Here is a 20,979-nt window from a genome sequence, read left to right on the forward strand (position 1 = left end):
CTAGTGAATTGGATCTTATTCTTTAATAATGATAAAGATCTTGATCACTTGCTACAAATTGTCTCTCAAATGAAGGTAACTGGCAGTCAACAAATGCAACTCAGCTTCTCAGAGCATAAATCAGTTTGGCTGGATGGTGTGAAGACAGAGGAAATGTGGGTTTAATACTTTTATGATATGATTAATTGATGCTGTTGTCTGCAATAGAATAATGGACTTAATTATCCATGTCTTTTCCAGTCCCATATTTCTATGCCCTGAAGTTAGCATGTAGATGACCAGATTTACTGTGAAACCACAGAAATGCAGAAAGCTTATCCTAGGCCATCTATCAGGTTGATTCTTACATTAGCTTCAGTGTTCTTCATCCCTGCTTCTTTTATAAACATTATTAATCTGCTTTCATAGGGTAGCTACACTTGGGATACTTGCCTTGCCTTCACAAACATGAGTAGCTCATGCAAAGCCTGAATGATGCATATTGTGCTATTCCCAGAATTTTAAGAATAACTTATCTGAGAAAAAAATAAGGATCAAGTTGCCAACATCCTTCATGTTATGCAAATATCACACTTTAAGAAAAACAAGTTCTTATAAGCTGATTTACCTGATACTGCTAACACTACAGCAGAGTGGTTAAAAACCAACTGATTTTTTCAAGGTCATGTAAATATACATACACATACTTGTAAAGATACAAAACACTTGCAAAAAAAGATATTATCACCACCTAAAGACGGTAAAAAATCTATTATAAAAAGATAAAAATAATAAGGATAGCACAGATCTATTGCTCAAGTCACTGAAAAAAAAATCAATTAGCAGACAACAGGACAGACTTTGACCACAAAAGGCAGTTGTCTCTGCTGTTTCCTCTCCTCCAAAGCAAAACACAGCCCCAGTGTCCCACCTTCTGCATCTTGCCTCAGTCTGGCTCAGGGTTTTTTGGGAAGAGCACATGGACCCAAGATCCAGCCAACCCAGTATCTTCTGCCCACCTGTAGAGATAGAGGAGCCCTAGAAACTGAACTAGCAAGTAGGGATGCTTCTGCACTACCGCCTTTCCTCTCTGTTCATCAGTCTTCAGCCCAGAGACCCCCTGGACTAGCCAGGGCTTTTGTATTTAAAATCCCTTAACAGACTCTTCTTGAACTGATTGAATCACTTCTGTGACCATGCAAATTGTGGTGTTTCCTGGAAAACTTTAACCGTGCACTGTATAAGAATGTGCCTCATGTTTGGTTTGATCTGTCACCAGGGAGTTGCATTTGTTGCCCAATTGAGAGACACAGAGCAATCACTCTTCATTCATCATTTCTGTGACCCTCCTTATAAACTTCTGTTATCCCCTTCCCCAGTCACCTCAGAGTTTGGTTTGCCTGTAACACCTAATTTCCACCTTTTATTTCCAGGGCACCAATGGCCCAAGTGCCTGTGCTTGCCACTGCTTGAGCATCAGAGGCAAAGGCTGTGCTGGCAAAAGTGGGAAGGACACTGTCCATGGAAGGGTCCTAGCTTTGAACTAGCACACACAAAATTCATGCATCAGCATTCAATGATCTAAGATTAAGGCCTTTTAACTCAAACAGACTTTATGATCACCCGAGTGATCTTTGCTACAGGAAAATGAAGTAAGGTTTGCTCTTCAGAGCCCCTCTCACTTTTGCTGGTCAAAGAATAGAAGAGGAGGCGGCAGAAAGACCCTCTTCAATGGGTGCTTCTCAGAAGAAAACACTTTATTTCTATGCTTTCCAAAACAGGACTTCAATACTTTGGACATCCATTGACATAATTCTTGGAAATAAATCAGTCTTGCCCCAGCTGCTTCTAGAAGACATTAAAGAGGAGCTCATTTCCCTACCTCCTTACACTGATGTAGCTTTGGCTACATGGAAATCCAACAAAAGTCTCCACAACTGTACATCAGCATCCCAGTTAGTTTTCAGCTTACTGACAAGAACTAGATGACAAAGGCAAAAAACCCCATGCTACTAAAAAGTTTTAACAGAAAGTACCCTTCAGTGTAATTTGATGCAGCATGAAGAGATGGTACATATTTAGCTGTGGTAATAGTGGTTTTCTCCCCTTGCTCTGGCCTTTTCCCATCATTCATTAATTGGTTTCCCCCCTTTGCCTCCTCAGAGGTAACTTTGGATTTATCTTAAAAGGCTTTGCGGCTTTCAGCAAACAGAATGAGCTTGATCATCTTTGATCATCCAAATCATGCAGCTAAGTAGAACTAGCTGGGGATAGAACTAACCAGAGAGGAAGACAATGTTTAACTGATGCCACAGCATCACAGTTTCCCTTCTGAAGGCATTCATCACTTCTTTCCCCTTACTTAACAGAAGGTGTGTCATCTGGAATGCTGCTGAATTGTGTCTGGCAGAAAATAATGAGAAGAAAAAACTAACATTTTGTGTTTGTGCAAGTGCTTCTGCCACCATCTGGACCACTGCCAGCCTATTGAGTGGAAGCTTGCAGAGGGTTATGATGTTGTCTGGGCATTTGATGAAAACTGTAGAACCTCAGAACACAGGCTTTTAGGTATGACTGGTGTGTGCTGAACTGTAATGTGGAGTTGCACTGACATTCAGAGTGGAAGACTGAAATTTCTCAAAATTTGCTTCCCTCTTCTCTCCCCACCTAAGCAGGGATCTTCTGATGTCCCATTAATATTCTGTTCTTTGAAAAATTACATATGTAAGAAAGATGAATGTTATAAATTCACTTTTCTGTAATAGTTACTCCCTCACTTTGAGGGAAAAAAAATCTGTCTGGAAGAAAGTCATCTCATTCTTTTTTAAATTTTGTATTAGAATATACTGGCAACATTATCATTTGAACTACACCTACAATGCATGAGAAATTTCTAAAACCCTCACAGATGTAAAGGTTTTTCCCTCTCTTCAGATGTTATAAATAGAAAATAATTCTCTCTTCTTCTATTTCTAGTATAAAGCCTTTCAGCACTGATGTCAACTGGAAAGAACTGCAAACCAGCCTCAGACAAAACACACTGCAGCAAGCAACTGCCTAAGGAGATTGATAATATGAGACTTTACACTTCACAGTCCCTCAGGCTTGAACTTACCCTAGGTATGTGATACACTTCAATGAAACAGAACAGTTCCAACACATTTCAACATGGAAGGAAAGAAGATAGAAAAGAAAACTGTTGATCTGCACAGAAGTAGCAACTACAAAGCCTGCATAGTTGGATAGAGTCAATGTCAGATTTAAAATGTTTAATACAAAGAATTCAAAGCTAACATTTTGGCATTCAAATAAGTATTCATCTTTACAAACCAAATTGTCTTCTACAGTACAGGATTATAGGTGTACACCTGAGGAAAGCCTAGGTTTAAGGTATGAATTAGTAGGACCAGGAAATAGGAGGGCAAAGTGCTCAGATCAGGATTCATAAGGAGATATGAAATCCCAGGAGCCCAGGCTGATTTAGATTCAGAAGTATGAAAAAAAAAAAAATAAGAAATGTGTTGGAAGAAGCACCAGACATGTAGTACAGCAACTGTAAATATAGAGGAAAATCTTGGAATGGAGAGTCACATGTTTTAGAGAGAACCAAAAATTGGCACAACAACAGATATTCCAGGCCTAAGTACTAAGGGAAGAAACAAGTGGAATATAAACTGCTACTACTCGCACACTTAGTCTAACCTCTAACTGGAATTAGAGGCTTCTCTAATTCATATGTACTTCTAATTAAAGTTATGGTAAAGGTTTTCTAAAGAAAGGAATTCCTATACAGCACCACAGTGTAGACCATCGTCTCTTTGGGAACCTGGGAGTAAAACATTTTGTCCTTTGAAGTTCCAGGAGGCTGTTTCCACTTACATTAGGGGCCCAGAAGAGATGTACCATTATTGAGAATTAAGCCTTCTAGTGATTAAAATTGAATAGCCAGAGATCAAGACAGCTTTGATGTCATATATAATTATGTAGAGTAATTATAAAGGAAAATAGCAGTAATTCTCTCACAGTATAGATGCACTGAACACTTTTTAGTGTGGGGTGCTGAGTCTACTTTTCAGTAATGCTGCAGCTCATGGCCACCGGCACCTACTTAAGCCACCAAATGAAGTTTGACATCACTGACCTAGATCTCAGTGTCAGGAAAGGATTTACAAATTATAACTAGAATCGAGCAGACTTGCCTAATAGGCTGGAGAGAACAATGTTGATCAGAGCATGATTTCAGCTTTCGAATATGTACACCTAGCACTGTCAATAAGTGTATCAGTGACAGTACTCATGCTGGAGAAGGGTACACACATATTAAAGCAACAGAGAGGACAAGTACTATTTTGGGGTTCAAGATTCCTGTTTCAGACTGAAAGGGAACATTAGTGCAAGCTACAGAAGATCAAGTGTTTCAAAACCATAAAAACAAAAGAAATAATTACGATAACTCTAAGAGAAATAGGATAAGACTAAGCAATTGCAAAATGTGCAGATAATTCAAGTGCAGTTGAAGACCATTCTAAAGTGATTAGACTGGAAGTCAATACTTCTGAGACAGACTAACAGTAATTCTAGAGGTGATGAAAAACATTTCTTGCCGCACAATAGTGCTGTTTTCATCAACACCTAGAGGTGACTCAAAAATGTTACAGAATTTACACATCTAACAATTTTGTAAATACCACTAATCTAAAAGGCCAGAGATGTCCTTTCATTCAAACATTACATGATGCTGAGAATTTAACCAACCAGAAATATCTCAATCAAAAAATAAAGTTTTGGAAATTCATTGAAATATTCCTAGAGTAAATAAAATTTCCTTCTCATATTTGGAAAATTGTCATGGTTTAACCACAGTGTCTCAACAGTTTAGAAATATGGACAAAGTGATTTTGCACTAGGATTTCAGTTTATCTTTTAAAAGAGTTCAAATCAAAACAGATTGGCCTGACCCAAATTTGGGGTTTATGCGCAATTCTTTTTAGAATCAACAACTTACTTCATCTCAGGATAGGAAAAATGCCAAATATCTAAAATTGACATGGTGAAATCAGAACAATTCATGATTGTCAAAAGAAGGTGCGCATTTGTGCTGCCTGAAATATATATATTTTTATATTTGCTCACGTGCCAAGATTCTCCTTGCTGGCATTTCTTGCTTCAAGGAGAATTTAGAGTATGAAGCCTTAGACAGGGAAAAATAAACTGTACTAGGTAAAAGAGACTGGGATATCATTTGCAGAAACTTAATGACAGTAGAGTTTTCTATGAGTCTGAGTTGTGGTGTCTTAGTAGAGTTTTACACCTTCCCTCTTCCCCTCATCTTTCCTGGGTTCATACATTTCTGATCTTTTATGACTCTTTGGCACAAGTCAAGTGCAAAAGACCATTATACAACATCAGAAGGAAGAATAAAAAGGTCATGAGAATTCTGGCTAATCTCCCTGTCTATTTAAGACACCACTGCCACAATCCTGAATAAGTAACTGGGGAGACCTATTTTCCATCATGATCCCAACTTGGATGAGTGCTGGGGTACAGCCAGAGTTTTATACGCAGTGAGTGGAAGAACCATAAGAACGGTTGATTCTATTCTGGGCTCCTGCCCCCCTCTATTGACCTTCCCTCCCCTACTGATTGTTATAATTATGACATTTTCCTCAAATTTCTTACCAACTGGCAGGCAACAACCCAAATCTACAATCAGTTTTGCTTTTGATTGTGGAGGAGGAAAAGTACAGCTGCAGCCAGGAAAGAAAACTGGCCTAGAAGAGAAGTAAAGTTGCATTTTACAAAGCCCATCCTTATACTTTTGTAAGTCTCACTGAACTTCTGATAAAACTAAAGTCACGTTTTTTTCTTTGCAGAGCCACAACATGTCTCAAAGAGCAAAATGTACTCTGTCCAGCATCTAGCATTAATAAGATTGCTAGGTATGGCAAGAAGTAAATGGAGAATGATTTGCGTCAGTGATTTACAGAACAGTATATCTTTGCTTTTTAGGACCAGGTGATGTTAGCAAGGTGGTAGGAGGGAGTATAGGCATCACGACCCAGGAACATAATCCAAGATCTGAAGAGAACAATTTATTGGAGTTCTCTAGTTACTCATCTCTGCAGAGTCACACTTTCCTTATTAAAGAATTAAACTTCAAACCAGTCAGCTTGCTTTCAGCAGCTTGTTCCCAGAATAGCTATCTAAAAGGAGACAAAATAAGATGAAAAGGTGTATGCAGGCAGTGGAATCTCTTTCTTGTCCTTGTTGCACACAAAATGCCAGAGCTACTGTACCTCAGATTCATTTCCTAAAAAAAAAATAAATTCAGAAGTGCTCTTGAAGGAAGAGGCTGGTCAGCATATTCAGCAAAATATACCACAAAAATGTATTCTCCATCTGCTGCCTCAACATCAGTTGTTTAGAGCCTCACCTGCTTAAAAGAAAATTTGTTTTTTACATTTCTGGCAGAGTTGTTGCAAGTCTATCTGTTAGAGAACAAAGCTGGAGAAGAACTGAAGTTCATACACATGAAATGAGAAAATCCAATTTTCTCATTAAAACCAATATTAGGCAGAAATTGCCACTTTTAAAAGTTCTATGACCCTAAGGAAATCTCAGCATACTTTCTGTCTAGCAGAAATAAATTAATACTTTAAACAGATTCTAATGCCTAATTTTTTTTTTAACTCATTACTAGGCTAGTTACTTTCTTTACTGGAGTTCATCTACCACTAGAAGGTGTGCAGATGAGCCAAACAGGTTGCTATTGTACAGCTAGGATACAGCAATGTAACTACCTCTTTCTTTTTAGAGATTTTTGTAGCACTTCTCTGTTGATTTTAAAGAGTATTTCCTCATTAGGATAGGAATTTTCCTTTTTGTACAGATGGGTAAAGACAGAAACAAAGAATTGAAGGTCTAGGCATGAAGTCAAAAGCAGAATTGAGAACCTGTATATTCACCTGTCCTTTAATTCTTAGTCAGATGCTGAGTCCACGTTTCCTTGGTTTTGCTGAAATTAAACACTTTGTGGCAAAATACACAATTATATTTGTTTTGATTTTATTAATTTTTTCAATTTGCATATATAAGGGTAAAACCAGAAAAGTCATTCTTAAGTGGGATGCAGGAAGATTTTCACCTTAAAAAAAATTTTTAATAATTCAAGAGCAAAGAGTCTACCATCAAAAAGCTGTTCTAACTGAAAATGATGACAGGACATATTAAGAAGCTAGTGAAGTTAGTGAAACCAGATAATTGTGTGTGACAATTATCTGTGCCTTTCCTCTAGGCATGAAATAAATTGCTCCTTGAACCATATTTTCTTCAGCTGTCCCATCCAAGCTGTCCTGTTCCCTGACCTTCAAGGGAATTCTTCACAAAGCCAAGACAATGAAATACAAACCACACTCTAGGTAAAGAGAAAGTGGATTTCAAGCACAACTGAAGATGACACAGACACCCGTCTTTTTGACTTTGGACTGACCAGATATTGGAATTTTCTTTGGCTGAAGAGGAAGAATACAGAAACTTAAAGGTCCCTTTTATGCTCAGTTTTGGATCCTCAGTAAACTCCTTGCTTTTCTTTGCAGACCGAACCAGTTCTCTGCAATACAGTTCAAGTGACAAACTTCAGTGAAAGGGCTTTTTTTGGTAAGCATTGTTTCAAGGGTACAATGTCAGATGCTCATTTATTAAAACTAATCCACCAAGACAGCATGAGTTGTAACCATCTAGCTCAGTGCCAGAGCAGCTTTCTGTAGAGTGTGCCATGAGGGTTTGTGTCAAGCTTTTGGAGTGGCACATGGGAGATGTGCTGTCCTGCTTTGCCCTCTTGCTCTGTGCTTTCATGATTGCTTTAAAAGACTGTGTACAAGGAGGGCGTATGAGCTGCTGATTACCACCGGGAGGAGCTGATGTCAGAACCCTGGGATTTTAACTTTGTCTTCCCCTCTCTGATCTAGATTTAAGCCTAGAGCAAGTCAGAATTTCTGCCCCTGAAAGCATCAGGAAGACAAGTCAGAAGGTGCTTCAGTGTCCATCCCATGCAGCATTTTAACCATTCAATAGAAAAGCAGATTATTTGCTTCCAAAAGTTGTGATGGATATTAGCCAGCTGTAATTCAGTTAAGCCTCAGATACAAAGTATAATACCTATACTGTCTGTTCAGGAACACGAGAAGGCATGGTCAGCCTACCAAATTATAGGGGCCCATCATTGCTGTCCCCCTCTGGGGCACCACAGTTTTTCCACCCAAGTCTGAGCATGCCAAACTCCAGACTTCCCTCATTGCTTTTCACTGTTCCTTACATTATTAATGACAAAAATGAAATAGCAAAATATATCCATGTTATTTGTCTTTATTCATCTTCGTCTACAAAAATAAGAAAATCATACCCAGACTTCAACATGCTTTCTTTTAAGCTCTGAAAGAATATCACCAAAGGTTATTTTATCTCCTGCTTACTTTCCCTGGGAAACAGTGACTAGATACTGATTAAACTGAAAACTTGTACCTCACCACAAGGGAAGAAGCCTTATATAGAATTGGTGCACAGCTATAGCTGCTCCTGCTAATCTAGTAAGAGTTTATTTATTCTTTGTAAAACAAGCAAAAATACACACCAGAAGCCAGATATTTCCACACTTACCTTTCACATGGTTCTATATGGCACATGTTCAAATGAGAATTCAGTGACCTCCACATGGCTCTGTTGTGCCATGGGCATCATTCACTACGATGGCAAATTCTTACACAGTGAAAAAAGGACTTTCAGCTATTTAAAATTAGTAACTCTACAGGTAGGCATTTGTTCAAAACTGTGGTAAAAATTGCCAGATACTTGGTTTACAAAGTTATTTAATCCTTTTATAGAGTACATCAAGGGCAAAGATTTGATTTCTGTTCAAGTCCAGCCCATCACACTTTCTCGGGTTTTAACACATTACTCAGATTTGCTGACACTTCATTTTAGCAATTACTTTCTAAGAAATACAAATTTGAGGATATTTCTTCAGCTTCAGCAGTAAATATAGTCATTCTGTTCTGATGTGAACTGCAAGATAAAAAAAATCAGGGTCCTTATTATTTGAGTTGCAAAGAAAATGGAAGCCAGATTCTCTCTCATGCCATCCCCCTTTCCTGAATAACCCCTGTTTCTGAGACACTAGAGGACCCAAACAGCGGGCTGGTTGTTGGCCTTTTCCTTGCAGCTCCTAGCTCCATTTAGGCAGACCCTGGGCTCTCAGCACTGAGCTACCGTGCCCATTCAGCCACATTCTTGGCTGGCAGCTCCTTCCCGGGTCTGTTTCTATGGCATTTCCTCGTCCCCCTCCCACCTGCATCTCTGCTCACAATACTAAATGAGAACCTTTGTTTAGGGTTGGGACAGGCTCAGGCTTTTTGATGGAGCTGCCATTTTTTTTTTCTAGCGTGTGGAAGGCAACCACTACACTCCCCAGTTTAAGCAAAGGTTAAGCTTCACCTATAAGAGAATTAATGCTTACAACCTTGTTGCACACAAATCGATCTAAAAAGCAGCCTCTTCCACCACACCACATCCTGCGTTTGATTTCAATAATGATGTTTCTGAATAGCATCTGTGCATTGCTGTATTGATAGACCTGATGAATCCTTGCCACTCAGATTTTCACCATAATTAAGACACCTAAAAGAAAACTGAATGAATAAAGCATCCCTATGGCAAAACACTTAGATGCTCTAGCAATAAAAACACAATATAAGAAATTATAAAATTAACCCGTGATGTGGCTGGGAAAGAAAATGCTTCAAAACACCACTGAGTGAACGAAACAGTAACTGAAGGAAGAGATTTGACTGGATTGATTATAAGTTTCCTCCTCAGCTGCCAGCACTCAGTATTGTCATAGCCAACAAGAGGTTCATCCTCTCCATAACCAACTGCTGTGGGCAGAGAAGCTGTGCTTCACACCACACTTTTTAAGCACACAACGACTGATCCCTGTTTTGGCCTTGATGTTGCACAATCCACTTACAGGTTAAATGAAACACTGAATACTAACCCCAGAATATGCCCCAGCATCTGCCACTGCAGAGCATCAGAATGGAAATTCCTCTGCTGTCCTCATGACAGCATTATTTCACTATATGTGAAATATAGTGAAATTTGTTTGTTTAATCTCTTTTTATTCTCCAGCTACCTACGAGGTTGAAGAAGGGTCTCTGGAATGACTCCCCTACGGACAATGGCTGACACTCACAATTTGACAACCATCTGTTGAAACTAAATTTATGGAAAGCATGCCCATACAATCCTGACTGCCAAAAAACCACACTGAATATAAGCAATTTAAAACAAATTGAAAAAGTGGCCAAGGAGCCATTGCATCACCTTGGTTTACAGTGAGGACATGGCTATACAGCAACATAGCTACAATAAACATCCGATTCCTAATGTGGGAAACATAAATCAAAGCAATATTATTCCCAGATATTTTTTTTTTCTGAAGTGGAACATGGTGCTGTTTCCCTTTTCAGTTCATTTAAAATGGATGTCATTATATGTAGTCAAGTCCTGGCCACTATAGCTGGACCCAAAGGAATTGAGGAGGATAACTGAGTGGAGTGGCAAGACAGAAGGTCATCAAACCAGCGCCACATTACTCTCCCATGACATCTGATGGAGTCATGGCAGCAGTTTGGATGCTACATAACATGAATATTCATTCTTGTGACTTACAAGTTACATTGTGACTTTGGAGTGACATGTCTATGTGCCCTTGTGGTACATTGGTGACACTGTGGGGAACATGTAATGTCTCTGCCTCAAAACTCTGCTTTGGTATGAAGTATCATCCACTTTTCTTCTTTTTTCTTTTTTTTTTTTTTTATTATCTCTTATTTTGAATCAAATGTTGCAGTTGGAAGAAGCCTCAAGCAACAGACCTGGATAGAGAAGGAGCATATTAAAAAATTTGTAAAAGAAGTCAGTAGAATGCTGTTAACTCAAAGTATTTTCCCAAAGGAGCTGTGACCTGTCTGTATGCAACTCTGATAACAAAATCACTGGTTTATACAAGAAAACATACGCACCAGAAAGTTTCCCACCTCTGAAGAAATCCCATTTCATTTCAGAGGTAGACAGGACGAAAAGTAATAACTATTCTGAGCTTCCAAGAGAAGTTTCTTAGATAGAAAACACCCTTATAGAGGCCAGTTGAGCCACCAGGGATCTATCTTGGCCACTCCTGCAGACATAGTACTCCATCAGAATACCTCAGTTTGGCCTGGATTTTTTGCTCGAACAAATAGCACACCCATAAAAATTAAGACTCAGATTATGGTGTGTCTGTCAAGTCTGGGTATGTCCTATATGGAGTTCAGAACAATCTATGAAAAATCAGTCTGCCATGTGAGATCTGCTTGTCCTCCTGCTACAAACGGAAAAAAAAAAACCAACCAAAAATAAACCCCACTCGCTTCAGTGTCTTCCAGCCTGTAACACAGAGCTGCCATAGTCATAATAATGCAATGAGCTAAATACCTGATGTTCTTTTTCCCTGTGGTTATTCACTGGAAGTCAGGACCATCTGAAATCCCGCAAGCCTTCTTCAGGCTTAACGCTGATTAACAGCAGCACATGAAGAAAACGCCTTGAGGCATAACACACCGAATATTTCGTGGAGTCCTACGGAAAGATAAAAAGCACTCCTGCGCACAGTTCCTGCACGTGTATTTCTCTCCTGGCACCTTTTCCGGTTATTTCGCTTCCCTCCCGTAACTCCGGCCTGCTCCCCCTTTCTCTCCGGTCCGTGGGTGCTCCGCTCCCGGCCGGGGGCTGCAGGTCGGGCACGGGATCGGCTCCGCGCTCCTGCCGCGACGGGCAAAAGCACTGGCCCGTACGGGGATCGAACCCGCGACCTTGGCGTTATTAGCACCACGCTCTAACCAACTGAGCTAACCGGCCCCTCCGCTGCCCTTTGCGTGGGAAGTAACTCCCAGCCCGCGGCGGGGGAAAGCGGCGCCGCTCCCGCCCCGGGAGCTCAGCGCTGTCACCGCACCAGCTCCTGCGGGGCAGGCGCCTCTTGCTCGGGGTTTATGGCTGTGCTCCCGCTGCGCCGGCTACGCTTCCTTACGGAGGCGCTCAGAGCCCTGCGTGCAGGGGATGTTCCCGAGGGCCGGGACGGGGACACCAGCACACTCTGCCCCGGTGCGGACAGGGAGGCGACAGCGCAGGCTGCAGGGTGAGGACGGGCAGGCTCCCTCCTTGGAGGTTTTCCGGGCACCAGGGCCGAGCCCTGGACAGCCCCCAGGCCTGCCCTCACAGCAGTGCTGCTCTGAGCAGGGGACTTGGGAAAGGCACCTCCCGAGGTCCCTGTCTGCCCGAGTTATCCCATGGCCTGACCAAAACTCGGCACAGCCTGTGGCAAGAGTGAGGCTCAGAGCAGACCCGCAGTCTGTCCTCTGATGAACCCGAGAAGCAGGCACGGTTGGCCAGCATGTCCTAAAATTCACCTGGCAGAACAGTTGAATGAGACTGAGCCTGACAGCACTTACCTTCCCTGGAAGGGTACAGTAACACAGGGAAGAGTTATTCACAATCTCTTTTTATCCCTATTTTGTATTTTACACAGTCAAAGGTTTCAGTTTTGCAGTGTTCATTTTCCTGGCTTAGACTTTTCAAATGCTTGATCTTCTTGGCAGAGCTCATTATAGACAAAAAGACCAAAGAATATCTATATCACAACTTGGGATGACAGAGACTGACTCAGGATCACTGAGGATTACAGTGCCCTGTTTTTTCTAGTCCACGTTCATTCTTGTCGTCAGTGCCCCCACTCACACTTTTTTTTGCCCACACTCACACCATCAGTTCCCCTTTATTGCTGTTTACCCATCTGCTGCCAGCACTTTCCTCAAAGACCCACCAAATTCCCCAAACTTCATTTTGCCCAGCTTCTTCACAGAGCCCTTTATCCCTAGGAGTGAACTGAACAGATCATTTACAGACTCCAAACTGTCGTTTCTCCTTCCCCTCTTCTGTTTGATGTCCATAAAGTAGCAACCAGCCAACTGCCAGGAAGCACATATGCTCTGGGATCTTGATAACCAGCTACGTTTTCTGGGAAATGTCACCCTGTGTGAGGCTAAACTCACTCAAACATTCAACAGCAAGGTCACATCTGGATTCTTAAGGCAAGGATGACAAGTGAAAGGGCAGAAAGAAAACAGAATCATAGAATTTCCTGAGCTGGAAGAGACCCACAAAGATCGCTGTCCAGCGTCTGTTGGACGTTCTCCCAGACAAGCCTGTGTATGGAGTCTGGGTACTCTCCAGACTGATAGGCTTGGCATAATTGTCAGGTATAGGAACAGTAGACCTTTGTTTGTGCATCTGGCAAATGGATTCTCAGTCTGGTTTTAGGTAAGAAAGTTACGTAATTGTTTTTTGATCAGTTGCTTCACAGAGAGCAAGATAGCAGGGGTGAGGGTTAATCATTTATCTTGACTTTCTGTCCACAATATCAGCAGAAGTACCTCAAGTTGGTAACATATTGCCTCAATTCATAGCTGTCCACGAATGGTTTTTAATCAAATCAGGTCCAATTATGCAAGAAAAAAGCTCAATGCCCTTTGGCTGTCTCCTTCCACTACCTTTTAGTTAGACTAAGTAGACTTGTCTTTTTCCCCCAAAGTTTAATCAGTAACATGCCAAATGCAAACACCTGCTGTTCCAAAGCCCTCTTCCACACACAGAAATAACATCCTACCTTTTTAGGAGAGACTCATTTGGGTTCTGCTGTACAAGCAACAGATTTTCTGTTATTAGACAGTGACAGATAACATTACAGTCCAAGAGATCAATGCTGCCTCCAAGAAAATAAAATTTTCTAATTGAACAGTAAACTCTGGTTTCTCTCCAGGGTGTGGGATCCATACTCTCAAGCAAAGAAACAAACCAGCTTAGAATGAGAAACAGTTATCAGGCTATATAGTGGATCTCTGTACCATTATGGAATTTAGTGGTTGTAAATGCAAAGTATTTGCAAGCATTTTCCAGCACCACTGGTGTTAGAGAATTGTGTTCACAAGTGTTTTATCAAGCCTTACAGAACCTGAGCTGTAATGGTTTTGTTAGTTCAGGGCCTCAGCTAGGCATCTCAGCTTTGGATTTTTACAGCATATTTAGAAGATCTGTGATGATGTTCCACTCATAACCTTACCATTATATAGAGTACTGTCAAAACTCCAAGCATCTATATTTGACAGCCAAGGGCACAAACAGCAGGACACTGAAGATTGAAGGTGGTCCAGGTGCTTGAGCTCTGTCTCAGATCTTCTCTTCAGTTGCCTGTTTCCTCCCTACCACAAATCACCCAGCATCCACCCACTGTGCACCGCTGTCCCTGATCTCTCCCGCTCCCTTCCATTCCTGGCACACCACTGGCATTGGTAGCCAGCAGTGCCCTGCAGAGAGTGCAGTCCCAGGTCCGTGCTCCCAGGTGTCCCCAGTACAGCCTGCACAGCCTGTACTTTGAGCTGGAGTCCCAACAGCTGTGTCTACAAAAGAAAATTGTGCTTTGCTCAGACTCAGAGCCGTTCAAGATTAGAAGGATGCTCCTACGTCTGTGCCCAAGCAAATTACTTCTTTTCCTTTTCACAGGCAATAAATTGCCAAATTATATAAGCTTCACACCCCCACTGTGCTCCAGCCTGTATTACATATTGCATGCTGACACAGGCCCTGCCATCATGAACTCTGCCTGTGCATCAAAGCAAGACCATCTTCCAGAAGAAACAAGATTTTTAGGCAGAAAGCAGAACAGAGAACGCTCATGGGCTTCTCTCTGCCTCTGCTCCTTCCCAAGTGCCTGTGCTGCAGGACACATTAAGGTCTTATTTCACTTAGACCAGTAAGGCATCTGACAAAGTGATCTTTGGTCACTGCTGACTACCCAGTCCACAATGGATCTGAACCAGCAATTAAACCACAAAGAATAGCTTTAGGCATTTCACAGCCATGTTCTGTTTGCTCTAATCTATCATCAATTCAGAATTGACAACTACGAGGAAAAAAATTCATTAGCTGCCCAAAAGGTTAGAGGGAATTAATGTTATCTGCCTGAACACTATGCAGGGATTTATTAATAATCTTACCATTGAAATCTCAGTCACAAAAATGCTAATGCAAGATATCTGCGTATATCTGGGCATCAAAACAGAATAAAGACCCATAATGTTATATTTAATAAAATTATTATTACACCAATTATAAAGCAAACAGTTGATGGTAATAAAATGTGTGTTGAAATTTAGAACTTTGTAATTATAGAATTTTTATTAATACCTACTGTAAAAACTGTGAGTTTTTACTAAAACAGTCAAGACAACCTTCTTGTCCAGCCATTATCAGTGTTTGGAACTAGAAATCTGCAAACTCAAAAATTACATCTAGAAATGTAGATGTAGGGCATTATATCCAGCAAAACCACCACAGTAAGTTCCTGGTACAGAAGTGACAATGTCATGCTTTGAACAGGAAAACCAAACTTTCTTCACAACTTCTCAGCAAAAAGCTAGGAAAACTCCTGAGTCCTAGGAAGAGAAAAAAACCTTCCCTTCAGCCATCTAAAATGAATCACCAACTATGAATACTGGTCTTGCAATGTCTGCATGGCATTACCATGCTTATTTAAGGCCAAATTTACCACACATTATAGAATGGTTTGGATTGGAAGAGACCTTAAAGATCATCCAGTTCCAACCCCCCTGCCATTGGCGGGGACATCTTTCACCAGACTGGGTTGCTCAGAGCCCCATCCAAACTGGCCTTGAACACACCCACAGATAAGGCATCCACAGCTTTCCTGGGCAACCTGTTCCAGTGCCTCACCACTCTCACAGTAAAGAATTTCTTCTGTAATCTGACATAGGATTAAGCTGTCTAAAGGACACCAGAAGTCCCACGTTTCTCAGAAGACCTGGACCTTCTCTATGGCACAAACCGTGCATCCTCTTAGCAGACCATGCCCCTAGGATAGTGTAGGTATGCGCATACAGCTATCCCCCCCAGCAGGCAGCACATTGAATCTAAAACCAGTTTTAGTGCCCAGGTTGGTGGTAGCAGATACTACTGTAAAGACATTTGGCTTGTTTACCTGTGTCACAGTTCCTGAATATGGTTTGTTCCCCTGGAAAATGTTTTGAGATGCTCTGCAGCTCTCAGCCTCCAGCTAACTCCAGGCAGGCATCAGTTTACCATTTGACATGCCACATTAAGCCTACAGTTAGAACTACAGGGATCAGCAGGATGAGTTTTTATGAACACCACCTCGTTATTAGTGCTGAAATTGTTGGCAGTCTCTCCATTTTTCGCTAGTGCCTGTTTGCTTTGTTCCTGCTATGGAAAGGCAGAATGGATTAGATTACATAAGTTTCACATCCAGTTTAAAGGATACTCTCTTGCAGGCAGAAATAATTTGATTTTCCCTGTTTTTATTCAGAAAAAATTATAAGTTTAAGCCTCATCAAACCACACTCATCCTTTGACATTTTGGAGTAACTTACATTTAAAATTTGAAGATGGAAATTAACTATTGCTCCAGAGTGGTTTGAAACTTCCTTCTGGTATATCTGTTTTCTAAAAATCAGTTTCCCAATGGCTTTCATAAAAAACAAACGAACAAACAAACAAAACAACCCAAAAAACAAAACGAAACAAAACAACCTCAACATCTTAGAATGGTAAAAAGCCACAATACCATGTGATTTCACTAAAACCTGCTTGTGGATGAGTATTCTTGAATTTTTTAAGCAAGGAATGCAGAACCACCTTATAAAAATAAATTGCGTTCTGAGAAAGCTGGTCAGTGTAGTTCTTCCAAGTTGTAATATTCAGGAAGGTATGTTTCACAAGGTACTATATTGTAGATAGAAACAGTCAGAAACACCACAAAATATACTAACAGGGTGTATACTAACACTCAAGTAACAGGGCTTTTTTCCTTCCCAAAAAAGACAAATTCAGACTTATTTTTTGTGAAGTTGGTAAAATCGCTTCTTTCCCCCACTTTAGTTTTTGCCCCTCCTTCCAGCTGCAGACCTTACATAGAAGACCAGTATAACAAAACACTTACTTTGCATTAAAACAAAATTCACCTTCTGATCAGTGAAGTTTTACAAATGGAATATTTTTTTTAATATGCCAGGCACTCTGTACCTCTAATCTGCACTGTGCTACTGTTTTTACTAGAATTCACAATATTTCCATGTGAAAAGGCCAATTTGTGATCAGACAAGTGTCCATTAGCCTTCATTCAAAATCACTACCATAGCAATCATTTTTTATTAGACCTGTAAAACCTGCTGTTTCTGGCCCTCCTATTTCTTCAGTCCATGCAGACATCCTCTCTTCTGCTCTGTTCTGTAACACACCCAGCAGTCATTAAAGTTCCATTTGAAAAGAATTAAAAAGGACTATAATTTTTATGCGATTAAATTGGACCAATTATTTCTTGAAGCCACAAGCGTATAATTTCCTATAAGCACTGAAGAAAAATCAATATCCCAAGTTCATAAATTATTTATTACTCCATCAGGCTGCCATTTGTTAATGTAACAGAAGGACACCATTCTGGACCTGAACAAGAACTGCAGCTTTCATTCATATAGATAAAAAGGATGCACACCAAACAACCAATGAACTCTAAGAACAGACCAAAAACCAGAAGGACACCTAACTTCCTATGCCCATGCTCTGTGAAGACAGCTATGTCTCAACAAGAAACACTTGCAAACAAAATGGCTCTATATAATTAAAATGTTGCACATTGTTCTTGTCATAGGTGACTTTTAATTATTTTGGTGGATTTCTTTCTAATTTTGAAAACAGTTCCATGTACACCCCACAGTTACAGTTAGTGCTTATGGAACCAAGTATCTGAATGCTGGAAATAGTGTACATGTGACTTCAAAGTGTTTAAAGAGAAGTACTTTAATATTTCTATATTTTTTGTTGTCAATTTTGTTAATGCCGTGAAAGATGTAGCAGTATGTACTGCTTATCTACAGGGGTTGTTTTGTTTTGTTTTTTTAAACCTAGGATACTCATTCTAGATTTTCTCAGCTTCTCTATCACAGTCCACATCATTGTCACTGCTCAGCACTCATGTGGCTCTTTTCATCTTTCCATGTAACAGTAATTAACTTTTGCAACCACCATATAGATTAACATCTCTCATTTCCATTGATGCGGAGGTAGAAGCAGCTGAAGTATTCAGAAAAAACAGGGATTCGAGCAAGGCAAAACACTCACTCCACAGCTCACATCCTGACAGGATCTATTGAACCATTACATCTCTTCAAAAAAGCATTTGAGGCCAGTTAGAGTCACGCTGACACCCATTATCCCCAGGAGCACAGGGGGGTCATTACCCACACAGCAGTACCTGGGCGTGAAAGCACAACTGGATCAAGATGTACCAGGGTCAGCTCCCCTTTCTGTCCTCCTGACGTAGATAAATTGAACAATACATAGTTTATTCTGTATACGCCTTTGTGATGTGACCTTGGAATAAAAGTGCCTCTCTGAGTGGATATGAAAGTTGCCATGTTGCTTTCCAAATAAAAGGCAGGTTGGTCTGGTGTTAATAGGTCAAATACTTGTTTGTCCTGTGAAAGCCTACCCTGACCAAAGTCAGAAGCAATTTTGGTCTCACAATGCTGCACCTATCTGTCTCTGGCTGGTTTCAGAGTTAAAAATCAGCATGTCCAGAGGGGACACAGTGCTTTAAGTTACAGGATTTTATTTGAAATATTGCTTCTTGAAGTGTGAATGAAGGATTTTGCATTAACCTAAACACATACACTTCACTTCATCATCCCAAGCCTGGGAACACAAGCTGTAGAACGATGTGATCTACTGAATTTCATGTGTTTATCTGTTGCCCATCAAAGTATTCCAGATTCAACAATTCAAAAGTCATAAATTATCTCAGAGAGAGATTTCACTTTTCTTCAAAGACCAAACAACTAAAAAAAAAGTCCTTAAAATACGAACAGTCCCTCCTTCACAAACTGTAAAGTTCTTCAGTCAACTGAAAGGGGCAGCTTAGCATATTATCTAAGATCAAATATTAAAAAGATTCTCGATGTAAGGATTTTTTGCTTACCTGATATTTATAACCACATTATCTATGAACTACCTTTTGATCAAATTCAAAACAGTCATCTATATTTCAGAAAAATTGACAAAGGAAGAGAGATCTGATTGGTAGAAAAGAAAAGGCACCTTAGTCCTGACCTTGGTAAAGGAAGGCCAGGGTCTGTTAGACACTGGCAAATCCAAACATAAGATTTCTTAAAAGACAAAGGGAAGCAAAAAGGATTCCAGGGTTTTGTTTTTTACATAATGACTTGTTACACACCAAATTGAAGTGATCTGAGAAATCGAAAACAAAGTGGAACCAGTTTCCTAGATGTTCTTTCCCATAACAACATGATATCAAGGCCCAGGATCATGCCAAACAGATTCATTTTGGGAGGACACTTCAGTTTCTGGACGTAGGAAAGAGTTTCTTAAAAACTCTTTGGTACATAGACGAAAAATGTTTAGCTAGTACAAACTTGTAGCAGTCCATTTTTTCTAGGGCTAGTTCTTCATTTTGCTTGACACTGGGAACAGAGCGGAATTTATCAGCCATGACCAGCTAATTTAGAGGCACAAGTTTCAGCCATGTCCTCTGTGCTGCCAAGCCATCCCATCTCCTGTTCTGGAGCAGTACAGCATAGTAAGGCAGAAGCCTGAACCAGCTGTTACAGATACTGTGGTCAGTATTGCAATGGAGCAGGGCTGTTTTTAGGACACAGCTCTACCAAATATCAGCATTTTCCAACCAGGAATATGTTTTGAGTTTTGTACACGGAGAAGTATGAGTCAACTTAGCACAGCCAGAGTGCAGACTGAAAGCTTAAGCAAGGATTTATGTACAAAACCAGACCCTGTTGGACAGGATCAATTCAAACAGAGGAAAGGGAAAGAGAAAAAAGCCTTTTAGGCAACACTCGAAGGAGGATGACCTTCTGGGACCCTGCTGATTACTTACATGATTTCTTGCCAAGAAACAAGGGTTGCACTGCTTTCCAGCCTCAGCAGCCAGCATTAACGATCCCTGCACACTGGCAAATTTACTTCCAGCCCCAGGCTCAGCTGTGGTTGCTGAATATGGTGACAAACTACTTTTAAAACCTGGTATTGTGACACATGCAAAAGAAAAAAAGAAAAAAATCAAAAAGAAAAAAAAATCAGTCTATTTCAAATTTAGAAGTTTGTTTTAATTTCTTTTTGAAGATAAAAAACTCCAAGTAGTCTGCTTTTTTTAATAATCCTCAACTTTATCACTGGGCCTGCTGGCTTAGAGCTAAAATCTCCAAACTAAATCTCTTAACTATACCCTGATTCAGGAAAGCAGGTCAGCACACGTATAAAGCAATGAATGATACAAAACTTAATTACACCAATAATTCCAAGCAAAGAAGGACTCTCCAGTGGCTTGTCCTGGTTGGGTTGTTTTGGTTTTGTTTCTGTCCTCCTTACTCTCCCACCAAAGCATTAGATTCTTGCACAGGTAGATTTAGACTCAGCACATCCTAACATGATTTTTTAGGGGTTTCATGAATAACTTGCAAATAAAAAAAGTTATTCCCTGATCTTTACCCAGGTTAGTTTTCAGCCTGTCTTCATAGGAGAGGTGATCCATCCCTCTGAATATATTTGTGGCCCTCCTCTGGACCTTCTCTAACAGGTCCAACTTCTTTCCCATGCTGGGGTGCAGTACTCCAGGTGGGGTCTCACGAGGGCAGAGCAGAAGGGGAGAATCACCTCCCTCAACCTGCTGCCCATCCCTCTTTTGATGCAGCCTGGGATTTGGTTGGTTTTCTGGGCTGCAAGTAAACACTGTTGGCTCATGTCCAGCTTTTCATCAATGAGAACACCCAAGTCCTTCTCCACAGGTCT

The 20,979-nt window shown here is 40.6% G+C and overlaps 1 non-coding gene across 1 annotated transcript; it reads right to left on the reverse strand.

The window, feature by feature from the left end:
- Positions 1 to 11,857: 11,857 nt before the first annotated feature.
- Positions 11,858 to 11,931, reverse strand: TRNAI-AAU (transfer RNA isoleucine (anticodon AAU)). Its single transcript has one exon. It is a non-coding gene; the product is annotated as a tRNA-Ile (tRNA).
- Positions 11,932 to 20,979: the final 9,048 nt, after the last annotated feature.

This window comes from Pseudopipra pipra, chromosome 2, assembly GCF_036250125.1.
Source record: "Pseudopipra pipra isolate bDixPip1 chromosome 2, bDixPip1.hap1, whole genome shotgun sequence".
Lineage (NCBI taxonomy): Eukaryota > Metazoa > Chordata > Aves > Passeriformes > Pipridae > Pseudopipra > Pseudopipra pipra.